This window comes from Humulus lupulus, chromosome 2, assembly GCF_963169125.1.
Source record: "Humulus lupulus chromosome 2, drHumLupu1.1, whole genome shotgun sequence".
Taxonomy (NCBI): domain Eukaryota; kingdom Viridiplantae; phylum Streptophyta; class Magnoliopsida; order Rosales; family Cannabaceae; genus Humulus; species Humulus lupulus.
This window is the reverse complement of record NC_084794.1, coordinates 33,788,429-33,796,805: the sequence shown is the minus strand read 5'-3', so window position 1 is coordinate 33,796,805 and position 8,377 is coordinate 33,788,429.

Here is an 8,377-nt window from a genome sequence, read left to right as displayed (position 1 = left end):
ATCTCAATAAGCCTTGGCTAGATATTGAGAAATCTGTAGTCTTGCCTCCTCTGACTGCATCCATGTGTGCTGCTAGTGAGTCGTCATGTCCCTGACCAATTCGTATATCCTCTAACAAATTCGATTGGATAGACAAATTAGCCAGCTTGCCTACAACCACTTCTATTCCTGCACTGATAAGCTCCTGCTGTAGCGGCTTTTCTATTCCGGATAAGGCTGCTAAATTCCCATAGCTTTTTCTACTAAGCGCATCGGCAACTACGTTCGCCTTTCCTGGGTGGTAAAGGATTTCGCAGTCGTAATCCTTGACTAACTCCAACCATCTGCGCTGCCTCATGTTAAGCTCCTTCTGAGTAAAGAAGTACTTTAAAATTTTGTGGTCCGTATAAATCTCGCACTGTTCTCCGTAAAGATAGTGGCGCCAGATTTTTAACGCAAAGACCACCGCTGCCAACTCCATATCGTGAGTTGGATAGCGCTGCTCGTACTCCTTTAGCTGTCGTGAGGTGTAGGCTATCACCTTGTCGTTTTGCATCAGCACGCATCCTAATCCTAGCTTTGATGCATCACAGTAGACAACGAACTTATCGTTGGGTGTTGGTACACTGAGTACTGGTGTTGAGCAAAGCTTATCCTTAAGTAACTGGAAGCTTTCCTCACACTTATCATTCCAGTTAAACTTTTGTTGCTTCCGGGTCAGGTTGGTGAGCGGAGTGGCTATCTTAGAAAAGCCCTCTACAAACTTCCTATAATAACCTGCTAGCCCTAAGAAGCTTCTTACTTCTGACGCGTTCTTTGGTCTAGGCCAATCCTTCACGATCTCTACTTTTGATGGATCTACTGCAACTCCGTCCTTCGATATGATGTGCCTGAGGAACGCCACTTGTGAAAGCCAAAATTCGCATTTTTTGAACTTGGCGTAGAGTTGATGCTCCTTCAATCGCGTCAAAATCAGCCTTAAGTGTTCCTCGTGCTCTACTTCATCCTTGGAGTAAATTAAAATGTCGTCGATGAACACAACGACGAATTTATCCAAGTAGTCTTTAAAGACCCTATTCATTAAGTCCATAAACGCGGTTGGCGCGTTAGTAAGACCAAAAGACATAACCAAGAACTCATAATGTCCATAACGAGTCTTAGAGGTTGTCTTAGGAATATCTCCTTCTTTTACCTTGAGCTGATGATACCCGGACCGTAAACAGATCTTAGAAAATACAGTCGCGCCTCGGAGTTGATAAAACAAATCATCAATCTGAGGTAGCGGGTACTTGTTCTTGATTGTTACTTTGTTCAGCCCACGATAGTCTATGCACATCCGCATACTCCCGTCCTTCTTCTTCACGAATAGTACCGGAGCTCCCCATGGTGAATGGCTTGGCCTAATAAAACCCAAGTCTAGGAGTTCTTGTAGCTGCGTCTTTAACTCCTTGAGTTCCGTAGGTGCCATCCGGTATGGTGCCTTAGAGATAGGCTCGGTGCCTGGTACTAATTCTATCGTGAAGTCTATTTCTCGATTTGGCGGCAATCCTGGCAAGTCATCGGGAAAAACTTCTGGAAACTCTTGTATAACCTGAACGTCTCCAACTTTAAGTGATGTCTCCTTCTCCACATTCGTGATGCTGGCTAAGAACGCTTGGCATCCCTTCTCCATCATTCTCTGAGCTTTGAGAGATGACACTAACGGGGTGCGCAATCCTGAAGCTTGCCCCATGAAGCATCGTTTCTGGCCGTCAGGAGTCTCGAACATTACCTTCTTGCGTCTGCAGTTGATCGTTGCGCCATGCCATGCTAGCCAATCCATGCCTAATATTACGTCGAAGTCCTTGATCATAAGCTCTATCAAGTCCCCTTCTAGTTCTATGTCCTCAATCTTGATCGGTACGCCTCGTACTATTCGTGATGATAGAACTACTTTGCCCGAAGGCAACTCGGTTACAAACCTAGTTCTAAATCTTTCACTAGGTTTGTCTAGTTTTTCTATCATTCCTAACGATATATACGAGTGAGTGGCTCCCGAATCAAATAATACATGACATAAATTATTGAGGATAGAAACCTGACCTGTGACCACCTTGTTGCTAGCATCGGCCTCCCCTTGGGTTAAAGCAAAAACCCTAGCAGGAACCATCTTTTCATCCTTCTTCCCTTCTGGCTTTTGCTGAGGACAGTCTCCCTTACGATGCCCTTCTTGACCACAGTTGAAACACTCCTTGGTGTTGGCGCGGCATTCTCCAGGATGCTTCTTCTGACATTTGGCACATGGCGGGTACTCCACATAGCCCGTCCTATTTCCTCCATTATTCGTACGTGCCCTCTTATTCTTGTCGGATTGCTTGTTGTTAGGATGCCTTCTTTTCTGACCGTTACCGTTATTGCTGGACTGATTGTTGCCGCTATTGCTAGACTGATTGTTGTTCCAACTGGCTTGAGGTTGACTCTGCTGTCTAGGTTCCGGCTTGCTGGCTTCTTCTTTGCTTACGTTGGCCTGTAACCTTTCTACTTCGATTGCCATCTCGAGAACGTCGGCATATGTGGTGTTTCTGGGGTTTTCTAGTTTAACCCCCATCTCGATCTTCAGGCGAAGTCCTCTGACAAACTTGTTCACCCACAGATAATCGGTTGGAACCATCTCTGCCGCGAACTTTGCTAGGCGGTCGAACTGACGAGCATATTCCGCCACTATTAAAGTACCCTGTTTCAGATTGGTGAACTCCTCAACCCTCGTAGCAAGTACAGCCGAATTGTAGTACTTTTTGTGGAACAACTCCACAAATCGGGTCCACATCATGGTGGCAGCATCATGGGATTGCTGGACCAAGTCCCACCATATCCTGACATCTTTCTTGAGCAAAGATGAGATGCAGGATATGCAGTCTGCATTACTGAGGTTCATGTGGGCCAGAATCGATTCCAAATTTCTTAGCCACTCTTCTGCCTCAAAGGGGTCTGTAGTCCCTTCGAAGTTTGGAGCGTGCTGCTTGCAGAACCTCTCATATACTGGCTCCATGTGTTGTACTAGATATGGAGCATAGTTTGTCATAGGCCATCCCCCATATGGACCAACTTGTTGGGGTGCTGGGGCCATTTGCTGTGGCTGCGGTTGTGGCGGAGGCTGAGGCTGAGATTGAGCCTGTTGGCGTTGTTGCTGCAGAAGTTCCTCGACTTGCTGTCGCAGTCTGGCAATCTCCGCAGTCTGTGCCGGTGCGTTGCGGCGAGCAGTAGCACGCATTCCCCTTCGGCAAACAGTAGGGACCGCATTGGTTGCTGGAACATCGTTGGAGGCGTTTCCGTTGGTGCGTGCAGATCTTCGGAGCGACATCATAGCAGAGTTCTAACAGTTGAAAGAAACATGTTAGAACTTTACCTAATAGGCTCTAAGGCAAAAACTTATTCTAAAACAAACATATCTCGGACCTATTTATTATGACTTCTTATGAAAAATTATATAGGTCTTTATTTATTATTAGAGTGGGTTTCTATACTTAGAAAAACAAGTCATCTTTATTTTCTAAGTGTGTTTCTAATCATCCTATATGACTTAATTCTCAGGCTCGAAACTTATCTTTGTTCCAAAGTTAACCATATTGAGGGAGGGCTGGGATCAGTAAAATCGTTCCCACTACTATGGCTCCCTAACTCTCAATAAGGAAACTTGGTTCATTGATTTGTATCCACCCTCACTGAACTTAGTCATTATTCATTTTATTTATTATTTATTATGATTGTGAAAAATAAAATCAAACTCATACATGAAAATAAAATAGCATGTTATTCATTTGGAAAAAGATTTTCACTTATTTACAATCATAACATAAAAAGTAAATAAAACAAATAATAAAACTACTAATCTAAAAATCGGGATCTTCTACATCCGATCCATCATCTAACATATCATCATCTATCGCCTCATAGTCATCATTGTCATGTGCATCGAAACGTCCTCTAGGAAGGTTGGTGAGAATCCTATGTTTTTGCTCATTTGTGAACTGAAACTCAAATTTTGCGGTGAACCTAACTAAGAGGAAATAATATCTCATCGCTAATGGTAATTCATCCTCATCATTCATTTCTTCCCATATTTCTTCTAAGGCTGCTATTACAGGATGGAAATCTTTAAATAGCCTAATCACTAGTACATATTGTTCTGTTGATCTTAACATTATTTGCTTAGCCTCTTGAAGGCCACCTATCTCTTGATGGAACAAAAGCAACCTTCGAGTGATCCTTTCTAGTGCTCCTACGGTGTTTCTTGGCTCCCTTATTCTTTTTAAGGCCTTAATGGCTCGGATATCTTGGTAGGTCAAAGCTCCGTTCATTCTTAACTGAAAACATAAACACTAAAGGTGTTAGCTATACACATAAGTAACATAACTAGTAACTTAAACACTTACTTGGCGGTCAGATTCTGAGCTTTGAGCGTGTGTATCGAGGAGAACTTCATGCAAAGGAACCGTTTGCTTTGATACCAACTGTAATGACCCACTAATCTAGACTTTTGGACCATTAACGAAACTATACATAAAACTTACAGTTCTGCGAAAATACCATACTTTATTGGAAACTTGTAGAAATAGAGTTACTTACATAAAATAAGTAGGATATGGGATCCCATTGTCTTAAAAAGAAAACATAATTTAAAATAACAAAACATTACATAAATAGTGCGAAAAATACATGTAAAAGACATAAAACAGAAACTACATCCTCGAATCGAATAACGCTCGGCTCCTTGACTCCATTCATCATCGATACACAATCCCAAGCATCCACGAACCTTACCGCCTCTTAAAGCTATTTTCCTGCACATAAAACAAAAAGGAATGAGCCTAATGCCCAGCAAGGAAAATCTAACACATAGCCATAAACATAATTTCATAAGAAACATAAAGACTTTACATAACACTTAATACATACACTTATTATAATGGCCATTATTACTTGGGGTCCCATAGAATAAACAAGTCATATGCCCATGGGGTTAGTGGGATCCTACTAGCTAAGTAGGTCATATGCCCATAACCCATTTGGGGTCTTGTTAGTCATATGGGTCATATGCCCAAGCCTACAAACATATATACATACATATCATAACACATTTAATAACATAAACATATAACATATTGATTCTAGCCTATTTTCCTTACCAAAGTTACCGGGATATGTGGACAGCGTTGGGACTTTGGAACACTCCTAATAACCATAATGAACAAGAGTGAGTCTAAAGAAGGAAAAGAGATGAAAAGGAATGGGAAGGCTAAACCATTTGAGAAACATGCTTACCGAAACTTATGTGCTCAAGAACTTAGATTTCCTAACCAAAATAGGAATGAGGTTAGGAAACTGAATAGAAGGCTATGAGAAAGAAAATAACATAAAACAATGAGCTAGAGTTTTGGTTTACCTCAAAGACTTGAAAGACCAATCTACACCACAACCGAAATACTATAGAACCTCACTTCCCAAAGTGTTTGATAAGCTTATGATGTTTAAGCTTATGATTTTCCCAAACCAGGTGTTTACACTCTCACACTCACTTAACACTAGCAGCTTCTGAACTTAGAGCAAAAGGTGAATAATGGCTGGGTACTAGGTCCTATTTATAGAGTTTGGGAATGAAAGTATCTTGATTTTACTTGAATAAAAATAATGGCTTTTTAGGTGAAAATAATTTGAATAATCGTTCAGCAGAGGCTGAAGACTCGTTCAAAAGATGCTGGACTTATGAAGGAGTTTGAATGGCTGAAAGGAAAAGAATTCAAAAATGTTTGAAAACATGCTGGAGGAGGCGATATATCGCCCCCTGTAGGCGATATATCGCCTGGGCCAGTATGCCCGAGGCGACCGTGCTTCGTCTCGTGTTTTCCGTATCTACGTGCTGCGATATATCGCCCCCTATAGCTGCGATATATCGGCACACTCTGATTAAGTAAACACGAAATTACAAATTTTTAGCTAAGTTTGAATGGGGTAGACATCCTTGACTAAGCCCTCAACGTATTCAAAGCGCTGACTGACCCTATAACATTCAAACTTTACCGTTATTTAATTTAATCCTCCAAAATACTTAATCTTTAATTACCCATTCATAACATGTGCTTAAAATCCTATTGGTTGATATCTAAACCTTATAATATAATAAATATTATTCTTAATATCAGCCATATAATCAAACCTTAGGTTATACTTAATATTATTAACTATAGGTTAAACTTAGAAGGTCTATAAGTACTACTATGAGTGTCCAAATAATTCCCGGTCTGAACCAAAAATCCACAGTTACAAAGATAATACTATTCATACTATAATACTACTATCTAACTAGCTAAGTAAAGTTCTTGGACTCTACATAGATAGTATACAATCTTACATCGTTATTGATGAGACCTTCTGCATCACACAAATCAAAGAACCACTTTTTGTTGTGAATTTCTATTCCTCCCAATGATAAAGGCGATTTTAATTTGGCATGAAATGCAGCATATGGAGATGATTTACTTCTACAAAATCAACAAACATTTATAAAAAGATATATATAAAATAATAAAAAAAATTGAAAAGAAAACACAAACACAATTCATTTACCTTTTCTTATTCATACCATGAGTGTACTACTCCAAGAAGAACGAAATTGCTTCTGGAACAGGCATAACTTCATATTCACTCTCAAATGGAAATCTGCCTAAGAAATGACAAGTATTCTTTGCTTCTGTAGAGTTCACAGAAGAACAAAGAAATTCACTTGGTTCCACAATAGTTGTCATGGATGGTGGGGAAGCCATGATTGCACTTGAATCATCATGATCACTTTTCATTTGCTTCACTTCTTTTACTTCTTTTTGTTCTTCTGTTCCTCTAAAGTTCTTTGCAATATTTTCTTCCTTTTGATAGAATTTTTCATTGACAACCTACATATAAAAAAAAATCAGCAACTACAATTAAAAAAAAAAAAAAAATTAATACATGTTTATGCAAGTATCATCAAATTCAAAGTTTATACTTGTGGCGCACTTTTTACAATTGACAGAGAAGGAGGAATGCATTTTGGATTGCTAGGAGCAATCTCGCCAGTTGATCTCAACAGTGTAGAAGGTTTTTTTATTTTCTCTAAAATTTTAGAAATATTTGGTGGTTGCTTGCCATGTATGCTCCTCTTATTATAATTTTCTCTTTGTTCAATAGGGGCATTGCTTGCAAAATTCACGCATTCATACAAATAATAAAAGATGAAAGTTAAGAACATGATAATTAAATGAAAATTAACACAAAACTTTATTGAAAAATAGATAATATTTTAAATTTGTACCTTTGGTTGAGGAACACATTCAGGACTACTTAGAAGTATTTCACCACTTAACAAATCATTTATGCATGCTTGCAAATCCTCTTGAGCAGATAACTTTCTAGTTTTCTCTGAAACTTTGGAATCTTGCACATATTTCAAACGTTTTTTGCTTCTCTCTTTCACTTGTTCTCCTTCTTCATGTATGAATTTCTTTAAATCATTTTGTTTCACAAATTTCTTAATTAGTTGTTCATAATCTTCTATTTGTCTCTTCATGGCATCTGTATCTTTCGTTCTCTCATCAATTTGTGCCATCCATATATTAATCTGACCAATTCCACTTTTAATTTCAACAATATCTTTTTTTTATTTCAATGATCTCCTCTTTGAGCTCCTAGGAAAAAAATCATAGGTGATAGAACAAATTAGAAAAAAAAAAGAGAAAACAAAATATACTAAAATATAAACCGCAAGTCCTAAACAAAAATGAAAAAAAAAGAACATACATTATTCAATTATGAAAAAATAGTAGATAACATAAATATACCTTCAATATTGAAATAATTTCTTCATCAATTGAGCTACTTTTTGTCTTGTTACTCATCATTGAGGGGGGATTGTTTGCATCCATGTATATTCCTCTTTCAAGAATTACTGTGTCAGTAAACATACCATTAAGGTGTAATGACTCTTTTTCCGCACTAGATGGAGACAAACAAACATAAACAACCTATATACATAAAAATAAGAAAATGAATGAACAAAACAAAATTGTTAACAATACAACAATTGAAATTAATTGAAGAACAATACTAAAAATATAAATATATATATGAATACGTACTTTTGATTTTTGGAAAACTTTAGACCAAATTGATCGGAGATTGTTCACTTTAGTTGACTTCCAATTTAAGATTCTAGGGATTTTTGAACTTACACGAGTGCCAAACAAAGATCCCAATGATGGAATAACCTCATAACCCCACACTTGGAAAGCCACAGGGAAGCCGCGCAACTCATAATTGTTTTTTTGCAAATCCAAAACACTTGAAATACTCCCAATAGTTTCATTGAACGAACAACGACCCCATGGAT